At 35.0% G+C, this 17,596-nt stretch overlaps 1 protein-coding gene across 7 annotated transcripts in view; it reads left to right on the forward strand.

Moving 5' to 3' along the window:
• br (broad-complex core protein) overlaps positions 1-17,596 on the forward strand; it is a 144,581-nt gene that overhangs the window by 86,205 nt on the left and 40,780 nt on the right. For all 7 annotated transcript variants that reach the window (XM_073093542.1, XM_073093541.1, XM_073093545.1 and 4 more), the window contains one exon: positions 2,861-2,888. The gene's annotated coding sequence lies outside the window, so the exon portion shown is untranslated. The remainder of the gene's footprint in view (positions 1-2,860; positions 2,889-17,596) is intronic.

Consider the following 17,596-nt stretch of genomic DNA (forward strand, 5'->3'; position numbering starts at 1 on the left):
TAAAAACCACCAAATTCCTAAAAAAATATTAAAATACAAAGCAAATAAAAAATAGTTACAATATTCGTATGTTCAAGTTTTCTTTATTATATCAGTTGTAACTTCAATGTACCCAACTTTTGTATAAAACTAAATATACATTGGTTCCACGTTAAGAAGCGAGTCAAACAATCGTCCCCTGCAACGGCTGTCGTCCACAATAGACACTTGAAGTTCTCCTAGTCACACTTATATTTATCGAAGGCCTATTGCCGTGGAATTTTTTGAATCCTCTTTTTACGGTATTGATATTTTGAATTTTGAAATTGGAATAGTCGTCAAATAGAGCAGGGAGTATGCAGTCCATCTGATGGTAAGTGGCTACTACCGCTCATGACCATGTGTAATCAATCCCAGATAAGTTGAGATTCCCACCTGAAGTCGACCACAGATGCGCCGCAACACCTGAGGACTAAGCTAAAACGCCTCGGAAAAACATATCTCTCTTCCCACACACTTAAGTTCTTAAAAAAATCACCGGTGCGTAATTGCTGCCAATTAACACTTAGTCAGAAATCATCATCATCATCAACTCAATACTGTTCCCCTGCTGGGAACGGGTCTCCTGTCTGAATAAGAAGGATTAGGCCATAGTCCACCGCGCTGGCCTAGTGCGTATAGGTATACTTCATATACCGTTCAGATTTTTTTCTATAAATCTCTTAAGGATGTAGGTTTCTTCACGATGTTTTCCTTTACCGTTTAAGCAAGTTATAATAAATTGTTAATACGCACATAACTTTAAATAATTAAAGGTGCCTGGGATTTGAACCTCGGACCCCTCGACCAAGAGGTTGAGTCTCTTAACCACTAGGCCATCACTTGCATCACTAGCCAGACAGGTAAAAGGTTAATGGGTAAACTATGACCTAACCCTTCTCACTCTAAGTGAACACCAAACAACGCGATTAGACTTATTTAAAAAAAATACTTCAGTAAATTCCTGAAACAATAAACCCATTTCAAGCTGTTCAATTACGTAATTAGAAAAGTTAATATGAAAGTCATGAGACAGTAAATATATTTACAGCCAACCCTCACCCCTTCAGGCTCGTAGAACCTTCAAATGGCGAGGCAGATCTAGCTCAAATCGCTTCGCGCTCGTTAAAACCTAAAATTGGACCTAAGATTGGTCTTATTTCATAAGATATTGTACCTACTCGAAGTATTCGAGGGAAAGTTTTGGAGCAAAATAATGTAGAAGGATTTTTATAGCAGAAATTAAGTATTAAATAGCTACTGTTCTATAAAATTGGGTAGAAACCGATTTGGAAGTCCATCTGATGGTAAGTCACTGCCGCCAGTGGACATCTGTAATAAACCCCAGATTAGATTTGATTCCTCTGAGGTCGGCCACAGATGCGCCGCTATCCCTGAAGACTAAGCTGGAACGCCTTAGAAAAGGATATCTACCTTAATCAGAGTAACCATATAGACAGGTTGCACCTAATGCCGTAATTGCGTCACCACCCTTAAGGACTAAGATGTAAGTCAATTAGTACCTATACCCTACTGAAACGCAGAACCGCGTTAAGCTAGAAATGGGTACCTTTCCGGTAAAGTCATACTGGTTTTCAACCTAAAATCTAGCACGTGAAACAAATAAATAATTTAGAAATAATTATAATTTAAAGGTAAATTAAAATTATTTAAAGGTGGTAGAACCCTTTGTGGTTCGACTCCGGCGGCACCACCGCCACACCTATTTCTACCAAATAACAGCAGTGTTGGGCGCTCCTGTGTTCCTGCGTAGACTTTTCCGAGGAATTCCAGCTTAGTCCTCAGGGGTAGTGGCGTATCTGTGGCCGACCTCAGGTAGGAATATCTAATCCTAGCTGGGGTTGATTACAGATGTCCATGGGCCGTCAGGTGGACATATCACTTACCATCAGGTGGATTGCATGCTCGTCTGCTACTCCTATATTATAAAAAAATATATATTATAATATATTATTTATATAATTCTATCTCTGTCATTGTAACTAAATTCTAAGAATAGCCTAACCTAAAACTAAATAAAATACATTATGGTTGTTAATATAGGTGCGTATATTTATATAACTCAAACAACGACGTGTTTCTTAAAATTAAACATTACGTATAGGTTATAAAATTTACAATATTGTCTCGATAACTATTCTCAGACGATATTCAGCAAGTCTTAGTTGAAACAGATGTTCGTATCTAATGGAGCTGCTAAATACAATGTTTGCACAAGTGGCATATTCGCACATAGTTTGCTTGAACACCTAGACGTCGTTCTAGAGCTGGCAGCCTTGGACACAGTTTGATTTTCTTTCAAACTAGAGCAATATTGTGTTTTTTTTTATAATATAGCACTAGCAGACGAGCAGTCCCCTGATGATAAGTGGCTAATAACGCTCATGGGCATCTGTAATCAACCCCAGATACCATTACATTCCTATCTGAGGTCGGCCACAGATGCGGCTACACCTGAGGGCTAAGCTGGAACGCCTCAGACAAATATGTCTCCCTTCAAACCAGAACATAGCAGCGCTTAACATTGGTGTTATTAGGTAGAAATAGGTGTGGCGGTGGTGTCGCTGGAGTCGAACCACAAAGGATTCTACCACCTTCAACTACAGCTGCGCTGCTAAAAGGCGGTAGTAGATATGAAACCGCCACAGTGAAACTACGATAAAATTGTACCTTTTCATATTATAAGAACATACATAGATAATATTCACACATATATCACTATATTGAATTAAGATAATATTCTCTGTATGTGCTGTTTTCTGTAATGTGTCGGTTGCCACCGAAGAAAAGTCTACTAACTATCAATTCTTATTGGTTTCAGATTAAGCGGTGGATTGAAATCGGCCAAGGTAAGAAACTTCGTCATTTTTTGTAAAACCTTGTTGTTTTTAAAAACTGTGCATCTTATTGTAAATTATGAAAAAAAATAATATTATGTACTAATTAGAAGGAAATACAGTTATACTGGTATTATACAAGTGTGGTGTACTTCTCGGAGGCATTCCAACTTAGCCCTCAGGGATAGTGTCTGTAACAAAACTGATGTCCTCGTGTTATCTAGGGTTACGAATGCCCATGGGCAGTACCCACTTACCATCAGGTGGACTGCATGCTCGTCTGCTACTCTAATATTTTAAAAAAATATACCTACAAGTGTAGTTTAATTATTTTCATGTACTTTAATAATCAAAATCAAAAATCAAATCATTTTTTTTATTCCAAATAGGTTGCAGGGTAGTTTTTGAATGTCATTATATCTTATAATAACATTAACAAACAATGAAATCTATAATATGCAGATGTTAATAGGCACTACTTTTGATTTACCTTATCTAAAAGCGCGGAATACGTTACCAAATTCCGGTTATAATTAACTCAACCACCAACAACTAAAAATAACCAAAATAATTCAACAACAACAATTAACACTTAAAACAGAAAGTGGTAGAACCCTTTGTGGTTCGATTCCGGCGGCACCACCGCCACATCTATTTCTACCTAATAACAGCAGTGTTAGGCGCTGCTGTGTTCCGGTTTGAAGGGTGTGGTAAGGGAGACAGACTTTACGAGTTTTACTTTTTACGTTTTTTTTAGTTTTACGAACTTTACGACTTTACGATCTTACAAGATCGCATCTTATAATATAAACACCCTCTACTTCGCTCCACGCTTCTCGCTTAAAAAATATAACCAATTGATGAATCCATCAACATTACTTATCATTATTTCCTCAGTGAATATCTCTTAATACAAATCCTTTGTGTGCAATCTCTCGATCTCAATACATTAAATTGATTGACAATGTTCATTGTGCAAGCCGCTTAAGCCTCGTATGCAACGTTCATAATCACTATAAAATAATACTAAAGGGGGGTTGGGAGGTGGCTCCGAGGGGCATAATAAATTCATTTGCTAGTTTTTCCAATAATTCCGCGATTGGTGGAAAAATGCCTGCTTTTCATATCGAATTGGGTGTGCCATCCTTTTATCTCTTTTTATCATTTGGGTTCGTGTATTATATGTTTTATGTCTGCGTATTTTTGGGGTCCGCGCCGAATTACGAAGCCCTGTGGACTGGTTATTAGTGGGTACCCGTATAGAGGTTTGTAGCTGATTAATTAATACGTTGTCGTATTGGTCTGTTTCATATCACCCTCTTGAATATTTCGCGACATGCATAGATGTATTTTTTGTTCCATCTTTTGATACTGTTTTATTATTCTTTCTTTAAAAATTATATCTAATTAGGAATTATTTATTGTTTTTTTGTTTTAAATATCTATATGGATTTTGGTTTGAATGGTTATGGAAATCTATGACAAAGTAATTGTGAAACTTACATGCCTGAGAGTTCTCTCAGTTGGCCTGCGTCCTAAGCCCTTCTCGTTCTAAATGGGACCTTTGCCCAGCAGTGGTACAAACATGAATAGATGATGATGATGATGACTAAATCGAATCAGCCTATGTTACAGAATAGAATTGACATCGTAACAATACCTTTCTATATTTTGCTAACAGTTACATATTTATTACTTACTAAACTAAACTAATTAAACTATTTAAACTTATAGTAAGTTTGTTACAAAACTATTCAAACTAAACTTACAGTAACTTCATAAAACATCGTAAAATAAGTGATACAAGGTAAATTGAACAGATAAATATAATACAAGGAGGGGATCTACGAGCTCGGGGCAACGACGTAAGCCGCATAAATCTACTTCAATAAATAAAACGCCTTACGTATGTTTAGTTGATAGGAGTCTATAAGTTTATTCGTCTTTATAAAATATCATTTTATAAGAACCTGGCATGTTTAACAGTGATAACTTAGTGGTTGAAGCTTAGTCTTTCAATCGGAGGACCTGAGGTTGGAAAAAGACACATACCTCTGAATTCTTTTAAGTTATTTGCGTTTTAGAAATGAATTGTCACTACAGTAACGGCGAAGGAAAACATAGAGAGTAGAGTAGAGTAGAGTAGTTTGAGACTACTTTAAAGTTAAAAAGTGAGAAGTCTACCAATTATTTGCTCTTGCAGCGCGCGGTGGAACTAATCTTTCTTCTTCTGAGATGAGACCCGTGCCTAACAGTGGGACAGAAATAGATTGTTGACGATGACATATTTGTTCATAACTTAATTGAAAGTATTATAAATGTAGTGAACTAATTTGGTTTGATTGTATTTTTTTTATAAAACTAAAGTAGCAAACGAGCATACATTCCACGTTAGGTATGTGGTCACTGCAGCCCATCTGCAACCAACTCCATATACAACAGGCATTTTACATAAAGCTTATCAATTATGCGAAGCTACTTCCGAGGGCTGTGGTGGTCGCCATCAGAAATGCTTAATTTATTTCTTGCAGTACATAAGTACACGATAAGTGTGGCGCGGGGGTCCGGGTTAACTCCCCAGACAAACAGACATCTAAATAATATTGTCTTTACAAGGTACCCAGGATACAAGAAAGAAGTATAAGAAAGTAGAAGGCATTTTATAGTTCTACCTATTTAGTTACTTATTCGGTGGTAGAACCCTCTGTGGCGGACCCATGGCTGACCTCATGTAGGAATCTAATCTAATCTGGGGTTGATTACAGATGTCCATGGGCGGCAGTAGCCACTTACCATCAGATGGACTGCATGCTCGTCTGCTACTTTATATTATAAATAAAACTTAATGTTCATTGTAGACAAAAAATAACTAAATAACACCTGAGGTCCATTACACATAAAATTATTCATCCCTGAGACCCAAGTGACGTCACAGTTCTCGGCAATTTTTCGTAATATGCTTCTTTGCACAGCGTTTATCCAATGACCGTTTGGGCTTCTTTTTTAAAGACGCGAATGAGTTGCACATTGCTACTAATTTTAGGGTAAGTCTTGCTTATTATAAGCAGCGGTAACTTAGTGGTTAAGACACTCGGCTTCACAGTGGAGGGGTCCAAGTTTCAAATCCCAGCCACGCCATCTCTAATTTTTCAAAGTTGGTATTGGTAATTAATTAGCACTTGCTTAAAGACATCGTAAGGAAACCTGAAAGCCTGAGAATTCGAAAAATAAATTCTACTTTTTTTTGTTTTACATAAATAGTTGTAATAACGTCACGATTTTTCGGATATTTTTATAATGTTCAATTGAGAATATGTTCAAATATTGTATCTGTGGACCTGTTGTAAATTTTGCACAATAACCAAAGTGCTTTTGTTTTAAAAGTAATTATTTAAAGTAATTGCGGTAATGTTCTCATATTCATTGGTAAAAATGTTTGATTTAATTTCATTAATTGATCATTACTCTGAATAAATGTAACATTAACGTATGTATAAAATAACACAATTTTAATTAAAATTTAATATTGTTACAATAACAGTTCGGTAGAATCTATTGTGGTACTTCGTAGGCACTACTGTCACTTATTTCGCCATAAAAGCTGTGTAGTGCTGCTGTGTTCTGTTTAAAAGTATGTGCTAAGAACTGACCCTCGTGTCTATAAAGCATTCCATTTTAGTCCTGTAATAACGCATCTTTAATCGACTTTAAGTAAGACGTAGCACTTTTAAGGATTGATTACAGTTTCATTATCGACAGTGGTTATATACAATCAGGTAGTCTAAAAACTCACTTGGCAATTTGATATCATAAGAAAATATTAATTTCACATTTCCTACTGTAATCTCATTATTCCTGAAAGACTACTGTGTATAATAAAAGATTCAATAACAACTTCATTATTTATTTTCTCTCTCCATTCTATGAAATCTTATTCTGTAAAACATATAATATCGTTTCTTTTTATATAGTTTCCCGCTACATTCCAACTCACTAGCATTTAATAGACATACATTTTAATACCATAAAAGTATTGTAATAGATATACCCTTACACTACTTAAGTTTAAGCCCTAAACAGTACCCTTACCAGGAGTTTTTACGTTTCGACAAATATGACTGTTTTGGTATTTGTTTACGTATTTGCCCATACAAATTCCAATCAGCGCCCCTAGCGGATTGTGTCAGAACTAGGAAATCGTATGGGCCAATACGTAAACAAATACCAAAACAGTCATATTTGTCGAAACGTAAAAACTCCTGGTAAGGTTACAGTACGTAGTAATACGTAGCTCGCTTTACTAGTTTCACGGAAGTTACGACGTAGCCGCGTAGCACTACGCCAATAAAAGAAACTAAATGCCTAATCAAAAACAAACATGCCGTGACTCCAACCAATAGGATTGTCATCGCAAATCATCCCATACCGTAACCGTATAGCCGGAAAAACGAAAAAAACCAACAGTATTGTTTCTACTAATAAAAAGTTCTAATAAACATGCAACTAAGCTACGGGCTTCCGGGCAAATAAAACATAAAAATATATCCTATTTTCATAGGGCGAGGGAGGCCCCCTCGAGGGGGTGGGGGCCCCCATCTGCGCAAAAACCCAAAAACATCGAAATGAAAATGAGTGTAGCAGGGAGGAGGGAGACTGTGTTGGTAATTCATTTTTAACATTAAGCCTGTGTGAGTTTTTAAAGTACAGTCGATCGCATTATGCTAATGTGTAGTTTTGGTGAAAATTTTGGACAAAATTATTTTTTTATAAGATTGGAGTGGCGAATGAGCTGCTGTCTACGTGATGGTGAATTGTCACTACTGTCTTTAGACATCTGTAATCAACATCATCTACCTAGACTATCTATAGTTTCTACCCAAATTAGTATTACAAATGGTCCACTTTAACAGATGGTGGACTCATATGCAAATCAGGTAGCATTCTTACCATTCCACCGACACGCAAGAATTATTTCACGCTAGAAATAGGTACATCAATGGTACCAACCACGTGAAATGGTACTGACTCTACCACTTTTGAATCGATTCTCTCACCGATATCGATGCTATATTTAGTCTTTAAGTGTTGAACGTAACTAATGTAGACTAATTAACATTATTCAATTGGTAATGAGTCAATATTTTATCAGTCGGTAGCCTAAGCATAAATATCAATGTATATTACTCAATACATGGAATTTAATTACCTTGAATACTAAAATTAATATATTACACATACTCTTAACTCGCTTAACATAATAATTGAATTGTTTAAGGTTTTAGATTTAACCGGTTTTTCTTGACATAGATAACTTTTTATTTTTATAACAATTATGTGTACTTTATATGACTTAAGAGTGGGCAGTGATGACCATCCATTGCCAGAGATGCCACAAAATTAAAGTTATTGAGTGATTCTTATTGAATTAGCTAATCGGACACGCAGAGGTTTCAGGATTCCCGGTCAAGTAGACATTTTTAATGACGATGATAGATTTCCGTTTTAGGTCTAGATGTTTGTGTTACCGTCAGGTCTAGATGTTATTACTCTGTGTCCATGACACCCATGATACTACTGAATACTATATCTTAAAGCGTCATTTACATAAGTACCTTATGTATATTCTTTAACTAAGATATTATTTATACAAATCCATAGTTGCGTTTATACTAGCAATTCAATTTAACTTTAATAGAGTTTAGTTTGGAAATAGTTAAAGTTTCGGTTTACGACTTAAAGGAATTCGGGAGGTTATTTCAAATTATTGTCTCAACGAAATGGATTGCTATTTTATATTCTAGCTCACTTTATAATCTATCTTTGGAAAGCCTAAATTCTTTTGGTGCCTATTAGGTTACTTAATTTAGAAATAACTAAGTGTTACTATTCAAGGAATACGTTTCCTATAATGAAACATGATTTGAAGTTACCAAAAGAGAAGTTGACTAATTTAATTAGTAAAAAGTGATCCCAAATTTTTTCTAATACGAATGTTTAGCTCGAGTGTACGGGGTGCGAGCTCGCATTGTGCGCCCCACACACACCTACACGCACTAGCGTGAACATAAAACGCAATTTTGTATTAGATTTAATTTGAGTCGCACACAGGCGCCCGTTAGATGAGTGTGCGTGCGGAAGTGTACCGCTTCCTACGCATAAATTGATTACGATCGTCGACGAAAAGAGAAATTTGCATACACGTGGTGGATTTCTCTTTTTCGGGGTATAAGAAAAAAATTATCAATCCGTCTCCCGTTGATCGCATTAATTTCCCGTCGACTTCGTGTAGTCGACAGTCGACGGGGCACGGGGCGCGCGCTCGGCCGCCCGGGAGAGTTTGAGCGCTAAGACATAAGTTCGGGCGTGTGTGGTTCCCAAGACGTCGGGAGGTGCATGCGTGATAGTTTGCGGGCATAGTGCAGGTGCAGGGCGGCGGTCGGTGCAGTAGAGGCGCGGCCTCGCGCCGCGGCGCCGCTCCGCCGAGTGAGCGCCCGATTTAAAAACTATACGAACGAACCCGCGCAGCGAGAACCGTAATACCACCCCCCGCGTAATGATTTTTTGGCGATGAATTTATATTCGCGCGCGAGCGGTGCCACTTTTTCGACCCCCCCACCGACCCACCCCCCGCTCATTAACGCAACCCAGATATGCAATTCTGATCTTTGACGAGGAGGCTGTAGTGTCGGCGGGCGCCTCGCCGGGAGAGGTGCCCCGTTTTGTTTTTTCCCGCCCGGCTTCATTATTGATGGCATCGGGACGGTAATGCGGAAGCATGTGTGAACGTTTCATTACAAAAGGTGGACGCGGCTCGTGTTAATATTGCAGACCGGCCGGACCCGACCGGACGGGTGGACGCTTCCGAAAAAAAAAACAATTAAAAATTAACAATAAATTAAATACTTAGCTGCAATTATTCCGTAATAGGGTTCGGTCTTCAAAATTTTCCAAGTTTTGCAATAGAGCGTCCGCGCGGAACTATACGGCGCGTCGGAAAAGTTTCGGTGAAGTTCGCTAAAGTTTCTGGCACGTGTGTGGACAGCGGCGTGACGGATCGGCCACACTGTTGATACTATTTTATCGGACAATCCTTCCTTTTCGGGATTCTCGGGGAAAATTCAGTCGCGTAGCCACCGGAGTATTTTGTCAACACCGCTTGTTTATATCGTTCCTAGTGATCTTTTACCGGACATTGACTCGCAGTGACTTTGAAGTTTGTTGACTATTCGTTGAACTTTTCCGCTGCAGTTCTACGGTGCTACGGCCGGACGAAGGTAAGTGGTTATTTAATAAATACTACAGCAAAACTCACTACATTAACACTTCACAAAATTACACAGCTCCTTAGTTAAAGGACAATAATTTACGAATGGTGCAATAATGTCATTTACACAATAATTTAATTTATGCACATTAAAAATTACTTACTTTATGTTTAAATCAGTTAAATTGCGTAATTAAAAATTCAAAGTGTAAGATAAGAAATGTTATATACATTTCGTAAGTAAAATTACTTTAATTAAATACGATGCATTAATTTTCGTGATAAAATTGCAAACGCACATTTCACGGAAGTTTAAGAATATAATGACAAATATAACTAACATAGTGCCGAAAACTTTACGACAAAAATTCGCAATATTCCCGCTAAAACGTGTTTTTAATCTGATTTTAATTACGTTGACTCAACAATTACTATTTTTAAAATAATAATAAATTAAAAAATACACCGCCAAAAAATTCCATACAAAAACTATTAGCAATAATTCTATTTAAGATATCGTCCGTCTCCGAACTTGATTTAATTGTCCACTATCTGGGTTTGTGATAACTTTTATCATTGACTATTATCATGCTAATCGCAGAAGGGTGAAGGTACCTTGCAAGTGCGTTCTGAGCTCGCGCTTATACTTTTTGCATAAATAATTACTTTATTTAAATGTTATAAGATGTGCATCTCGACCGTTAACCTATAAGGACCCTTTAATATCTTATAGAGCTCGCTAATCGTTAGTAGCTAATAACAAACGTTTGAACGTGTGGTTGTGTCGATTTGTTTCGGATTATAACATGTCATATATGTTACAAGTGTGTACTTTAATGTATTGTTGCTTAATACATTTTTTCGATTACAAATCTAAAATATATACATTATATTGTAAGTTTAAAAATATAACCGATAATTTATTTGTATTATATAGGAATATTTTAATATTTAAATCTTTATTAAACTGCGTAATGAATAGCAAATTCATTAATAATATTACGTCTTACGAGTCGCGTCTATTTGAAAATTATATTTACATTTCATGATAAAATAGGCTAAATATTAATAATAAACGTTTTACTAATAACAAAAACTAAGAATACTGAGAAATGAAACATTCTATTTCGTTAATAAAATTAGTTATTAAAATATCTATCTATATTAAACTCAATTTTTAAGTGCATCATAAAATACATCGGACTATTTCCACTTACTCCTTTTTCTTCTACAAATACTCGTCTTTATATTATGTTAAGTATAAATAACTTCGTTTTATTTTAAAACTCTCAAACTCCCTTAAACATAGCTAATCAAAATTACTTCGATTGAACCACGCATCACCCCCACACACACAACTGCACATAAAATTCTAATCGAATTTATTACAGGTCTGATGTATATACCCCGCAGATGAATCGTGCGTCTTCGTTTTTAACTATACATTATTTTATTTAAATATGTAAATTATAGTCATAATCTTGTATTGCATACAATAGATTTTGTACATAAAAATAAATAAAATTTTAGTTCATGAATATGCAAATTTCTATCTTAGAGTATCTACAATACTAAAGAAAAGCCAAAATCAAAATTTTCTTGTTCTCACCTTTACTTTTTTTGTTAAAACTATTTATATTTTATTAACTACTTAAAACATAATGTTATAATATACATAATGTTATAAACATGTACATAAAAGTATTGGAATAAGGATTATGTAGTATAGAATAGTTGATACATAAACATGCGTAATATTTATTTACAAAGACTACCTAAAATTGCCGCCAAAGGTTAAATTAAAAAACTAAGTCCGAATAAATGGCATCAAAACTCATATTTACAACAGAAAATCATATTAGCTACATCTTTCATTATATTGTAATAATTGTTTAAGTTAAGAAACGAACTCGTAATTATTTGCAAAGAAAGATAAATAAAAACGGGAATTAAAATAGATAAAAGGGATGTAAAGTGTATTGTCGATCAAAGGGCGTAAATGTAATGTAACGTGTGCGCTACGTACGAAGGGATCGTTGCAGCGCCGAGGTCTGCCAGCTTGCAGCGTTCCTGCAAGCTCCCCTGTCTGCTATTGTGTCGCTAGATTCCGTTTTTAGAGCAGGTTTGCTCTTTATGTTTGATTTTAGAACTTTCGAACTTTGACCGTTTCGATGGATGAGCCGTTTCTTTGTGAAGCATATCAATTGAATTAAATGGGATTTTTTGTTGATACTATTTGATATGTATTTGTAATGATACTTTCGTATTCGTTTATAAAAGTAAATGTTACCTATAAGTTAACATTATGTTCAGTTAAGATTGACACAAAAATAGTTTTCTAAAAGTTAACGTACTCTTTATTAAACATTACGTATTTAATACTGAGAAAGTTTTCGAATTCATTATTACCAGCCGCCTAATACGTAATCAATCGAATCGTAAAACAAATCTCTTGTACCGGTATACCGGAGCTAAACGAGTCAGAAATCGAAAGTTCGTAATCAAGCGAAAACAATAAAAGGAGCTGCAAAACATCCACCCGCTAATCTCATCGGGTCCAGACGGCCATCGATTCGGCGCATCTATCTACTCGCAGTCGCACCGAACCCAGACTAGGAAAAAGTAAAAAACGGTGACAGACTCATTCCGTCCGACGTCTCAGTTCTAATCGCGCCCCCACACGCACGCGCGGCTTTTTAATTGCATCCCCCACCCCCTCCCCGGAAAAAAGGGCCACGATGGATTAGCATACAGCCTCGGCGCGAGAAACGAGCGCACCCCTTCAGTTTTTACGCGCTTCCTCCCGCCATATTTTTTCGCGGCATATTTTCAGCGGAGGGGGGGCGCCGTGCGTGCGCGCCGCAGTCGGCGAGGGCCGGCGACCGCGCGATGTGCATACACAGCGCCGCTCACACCGACCACCCATATTGCACTCACGCGGCAAACGGCTCGCCAATTGACATTTTTATTAATTTTATGTGAAGTGTTGTGTGTGACGGATTGTTGGTTTTGTCCGAAAAATATTGGTGAGTGTATTTTTTTTCTAGACTAGTTATCGGGCATGACGTTAGAACTAGCAAAATTCGGTGATAGCTGGGAGCAAGGTCGCGGCTTGATGATAATATTATTTGCACAAAAATATGTGTTAGACTGTCGCGGATAACCTCGTTTTAGGACAACGCGGACCGTTGTCTGTTTCTTACATTTCATTATTGCTATAAGTACCTATTTGCAAATGATTAGATTGTTCATTATTGCAAATTATCGCAAAAAAATGTTTTTTTTAAGATTCAAAAGATTTGGCGCGAAGACAGTTAATCTTGCTCCGGACATAAAAGTTTTTACGCCGTTCGAAATAACAGTTATCAAAATCAAAATCTACTCGAAATAAATTAAATCCATTTCTTCAACATTCAAATCTTTTTAATTTCATAAAATATTTAATTTTAAATAAATTATATATTTCATTTAAGTTAACAACGTTTAAAGTTAAACTTTTAAAGTTAAAAGATTTATCAATATAAATCCTTTCAAATTATACAGTGAATAATACTACATACTACTAATAGTACATACTGAATAATACTACTATACTATTAAGTAGGTACATTTAGTTTGATAAGCTAATCATTAAAAAAACTGAATCTGCTTGTTTATTAATTACTAAAGTTACAAATTTAATTTATATTTGCCATATACCAAATAAGCTCTTAATACTTATCTAATGAGTGAGTTATAAACTCAATTCAAAAGCTTCTAAAACCTTTTTACAACTTAAAAAAGAGTAACTTGACATAGAATCTGCAGCTTTTAAAAAAAGCGTATAATTTCAAATTGACTCGTTAGTTTGAACACGCGTCACTAGAAATGTACGCATTTTCTACTTCAAAAGTATTCGAATCAGTGCTTTTTAGAGCGAAGTAAGGGGTACAATTAATAAAAATATAGTTACTAAGTATTACTTAGCTTTAATGAGAATAATAAATAACTTAAAACGAAGTTTTGTAGGCATCCAGTTTAATAAGAGTTGAGTTAGATATGCCCTATGCTTAAGAATTTATTGAAGGCGTAGTATTATCAAGATTGCATTGACTGCATATAAAGAATTATTCTTTTTCCTTATAATATCGTTATCCAAATGTATGACGTGTTGTACTAAAAATACTAAAAATTCATTAAGGCAATAATAATTTCGATTTGCCTAGACTTTATCTAAATAAGTTTTAACTGTAATAAGGAAAATTATACTTTTATATCATATGTAATCATATAATTTTTAAAAATATTCTTAACGTTTCCATTTAAAATGTATATATCTTTTTAATTACTTAAAATTAACATACAATGATGAATATACTATAAATACTATAAATGGAATAAAGACAGCGATAAAACGTTACATATCTAAAACATAGGTATTTGTGTTGTACAATTCTAAAATTTAGGGATTTTTTTATTATCATAACGATATAACTATTATAGATGAATCAATCAGCTTTAAAAACATTAACGATTGTAAAATTTGTTACAGAACATTGCAGATAATTCTTCCTCATTTAAAAAATTACAATTACAACATAAGTAAATTATGTGATATAATTTTAATTGAATTTAAATTTAAATTTGATATCTCTGTGGTCTTCGATATCTATTGAAATAATTGAAGTTTACGTGTAGGAATAGGACCTATTTATAATTTTAAATAGAGTTAAAATATTTTACTTATTATTTTAAATTAATTTTATTTTCTACAATTTTAGTTTATGTAATTTATGTATAATTATTACAAATCTAAATCAAGACCTCGTTTTAGTAATGTATTGAATATTATAGCATTGAAATAAAAAAAGCTAATTTAGTATTTTTGAGAAATAAAGAAAAGAAGGTTACAGATTTTTATATCTTACACAAATTTTGATTTTATATAAATTTAAAGCGTGTTAATGTAACTAATTTTTAAACTCTATATTAAAATATTATTTCAAGATCATAAAGTTGAAGATCACGTTAGAACTTATTAGTTTTCACATTAGGTGAGTTTCGTAGAAGCCGTAGCTCGTAGAGTCTCGGCAGTAATAGAGTGAAATACAAATAGATTTCACTTTTGAGCCGTTTAGCATAGATCTCTTATACTAAATTCCTATCATTACTATTCCTATTAATACTCACTTATATTTGATGAAGTCTTAAGCTCTAAGGTTTTAAGCATATTATTTCTCTTTCATAAAGATAGCATATAGGTATAATGCATACATACTAAAACAATAAAAAAAGTTCATTTGTAAAACTTTTACTGCTTACATATTCACACGTATTTAATTATAATGAACTTAGAATTAATCGAGTGTATTTCATAAACATGTATTTTTTCAACATTAAAATTTTCTTAAGGGCTTATGCTTTCGGCTCCCACGTGCGCGTATTAGGAATTTCTTATGAAAAGAAGCTTATTAATATTTTAAAGACCCCTTTATTTTGGACCACGATAGCGTATTTATTTTTATTTTTACCCCACTGCGGAAGGTAATGTTTTTGGAACGTCCGTGCCTATCTATGTCTCGTTCTTTGGCATGCCCTCCAACTGTAAAGACTTTACGGATATTAACGGATGAAGTGTCGTTGGATTCGTCTAAATTGTGACTAACATAGGCTATAATTTTAATTAGTCGGGTTTTTTTTTTATAATAATCACTAGTTATATATTTCCTCATATCTTATACCTATATAAAATTCTCGTATCACAATGTTAGATACCGTACTCCTCCGAAACGGCTTTGCCGATTTTCATCAAATTTTATATGCATATTCAGTAGGTCTGAGAATCGGTTACTATCTATTTTTCATACCCCTAAGTGATAAGGGTTGTTCACCTTTAACATTTTTTTATTTATATGGCAACACAACGTTTGCCGGGTCAGCTAATTATTTTATATACTATTGAAGCCGATTATTATTTAAATGGGTAATGTTTGATATAGCCAGTTGACCATAAAATTATGTTTAAATAGACGCATCTTACCTAAAGTCCTTGTTTTAGTCATAGCTAACGGATTTTCCTTAAAAATAATCTATTGTACAGTTATGTACTATATATAGTACTTAATTTGTTTTAATGATTGCAATAATATTTGCAAAATTTTTAATATGTGTTAAAAGACGCCTTTTTAAATCCCTCTCCTGGGCAAAAAGTGGCAAAAGGTGGAATGCCAGGAGCATGTACCACTTCACACCAATGTAGATTTTTGGAGGGAGGTACATAATACTGACCAGCCCGAGGGGGATGTTTCTAAACCGCCCAAAACGCCTTCAATAGTTTAGTTACTGTTTTCAAACTGTAACTAACAGGTTCAGTACCCAAAACGTTACCATCTAAACACAGGAACGCGCACATTTTTTGCATCAGCGGCCCCCCATTCAACTTCTGACGCTCAGCGTTGCTTAACTTTGACTGTAATCACGTAATTATACGTGTTTCTTTGTCTGCAACGTCATCGTCGTCAAAATCATCGTCGTAAACCCATTACTGTCCCAATGCTGTGCACGGGTTTATCTCAGAATAAGTAGAGTTTAGCCCACTACGCTAGCCAATAGAACTACCTTCTTTTACATAACTCATAGTGATGAAAGTTTAAGGTTAATTAATTTCTTATTCACACATAACTTCAAGAAATCATCGCGTGGCTGCAAATCTAGATTTCATTAAAATGTACTGATAGAGTATATTAAAATTATTACAATTTTAAGCCAAAAGTATTTTTTTAATTGTATAAACCGTAATAATTCCTCTAATTGTATCTATGAACCATTTCCCTATATTTCGTATGAATTGTTTTCCAAATAAATAAACTCATATGTTCCGTGAGCTTGATAGATGGCGTTGTAAAATTATATTCGGAATCCACGCGCAGTCACAGGCACAACTAGTATGATAAATTTTCATTAAAACTCCGCAGACACTTGATTCGTGAGTGTACTAGCTAGACGAACCGTCATAACAGGATAGAGGCTCGAAAAACTCTAAATAGCCTGTGTTGACTAATTGTAGTGCAGCGCTAATTAGATTTTCAATAATAATAAACTAGCGAACAATATTGTTATAGATGTAACTTTAACTTTCTTCAATGATATTTTAAAGTGCGAGCAACATTGAAGGTAGAACCCTTTGTGGTTCGACTCCGGCGGCACCACCGCTACACCTATTTCTGCCTCATAACAACAGTCATAAGCTCTGGTGTATTCTGGTTTGAAGGAAATGGCAGACATACTTTTCCGAGGCGTTCCAACTTAGTCCTCAGGGGTAGCAGCGCATCTGTGGCCGACTTCAAATAGAAATATCTAATCCTATCTGCGGTTGATAGCAGATGTCAGGATCAGGCGGACTGCACGCTCCTCCGCTGCTATATTAAATAAAAAAGCTGACCTTAGTCCTCAAAAATGGCAACGCATCTGTGATCCT

The sequence above is a fragment of the Epargyreus clarus genome, unplaced genomic scaffold (genome assembly GCF_041222505.1).
Source record: "Epargyreus clarus isolate Ecla_fem2 unplaced genomic scaffold, WU_Ecla_fem_2.2 ptg000004l, whole genome shotgun sequence".
Classification (NCBI taxonomy): domain Eukaryota; kingdom Metazoa; phylum Arthropoda; class Insecta; order Lepidoptera; family Hesperiidae; genus Epargyreus; species Epargyreus clarus.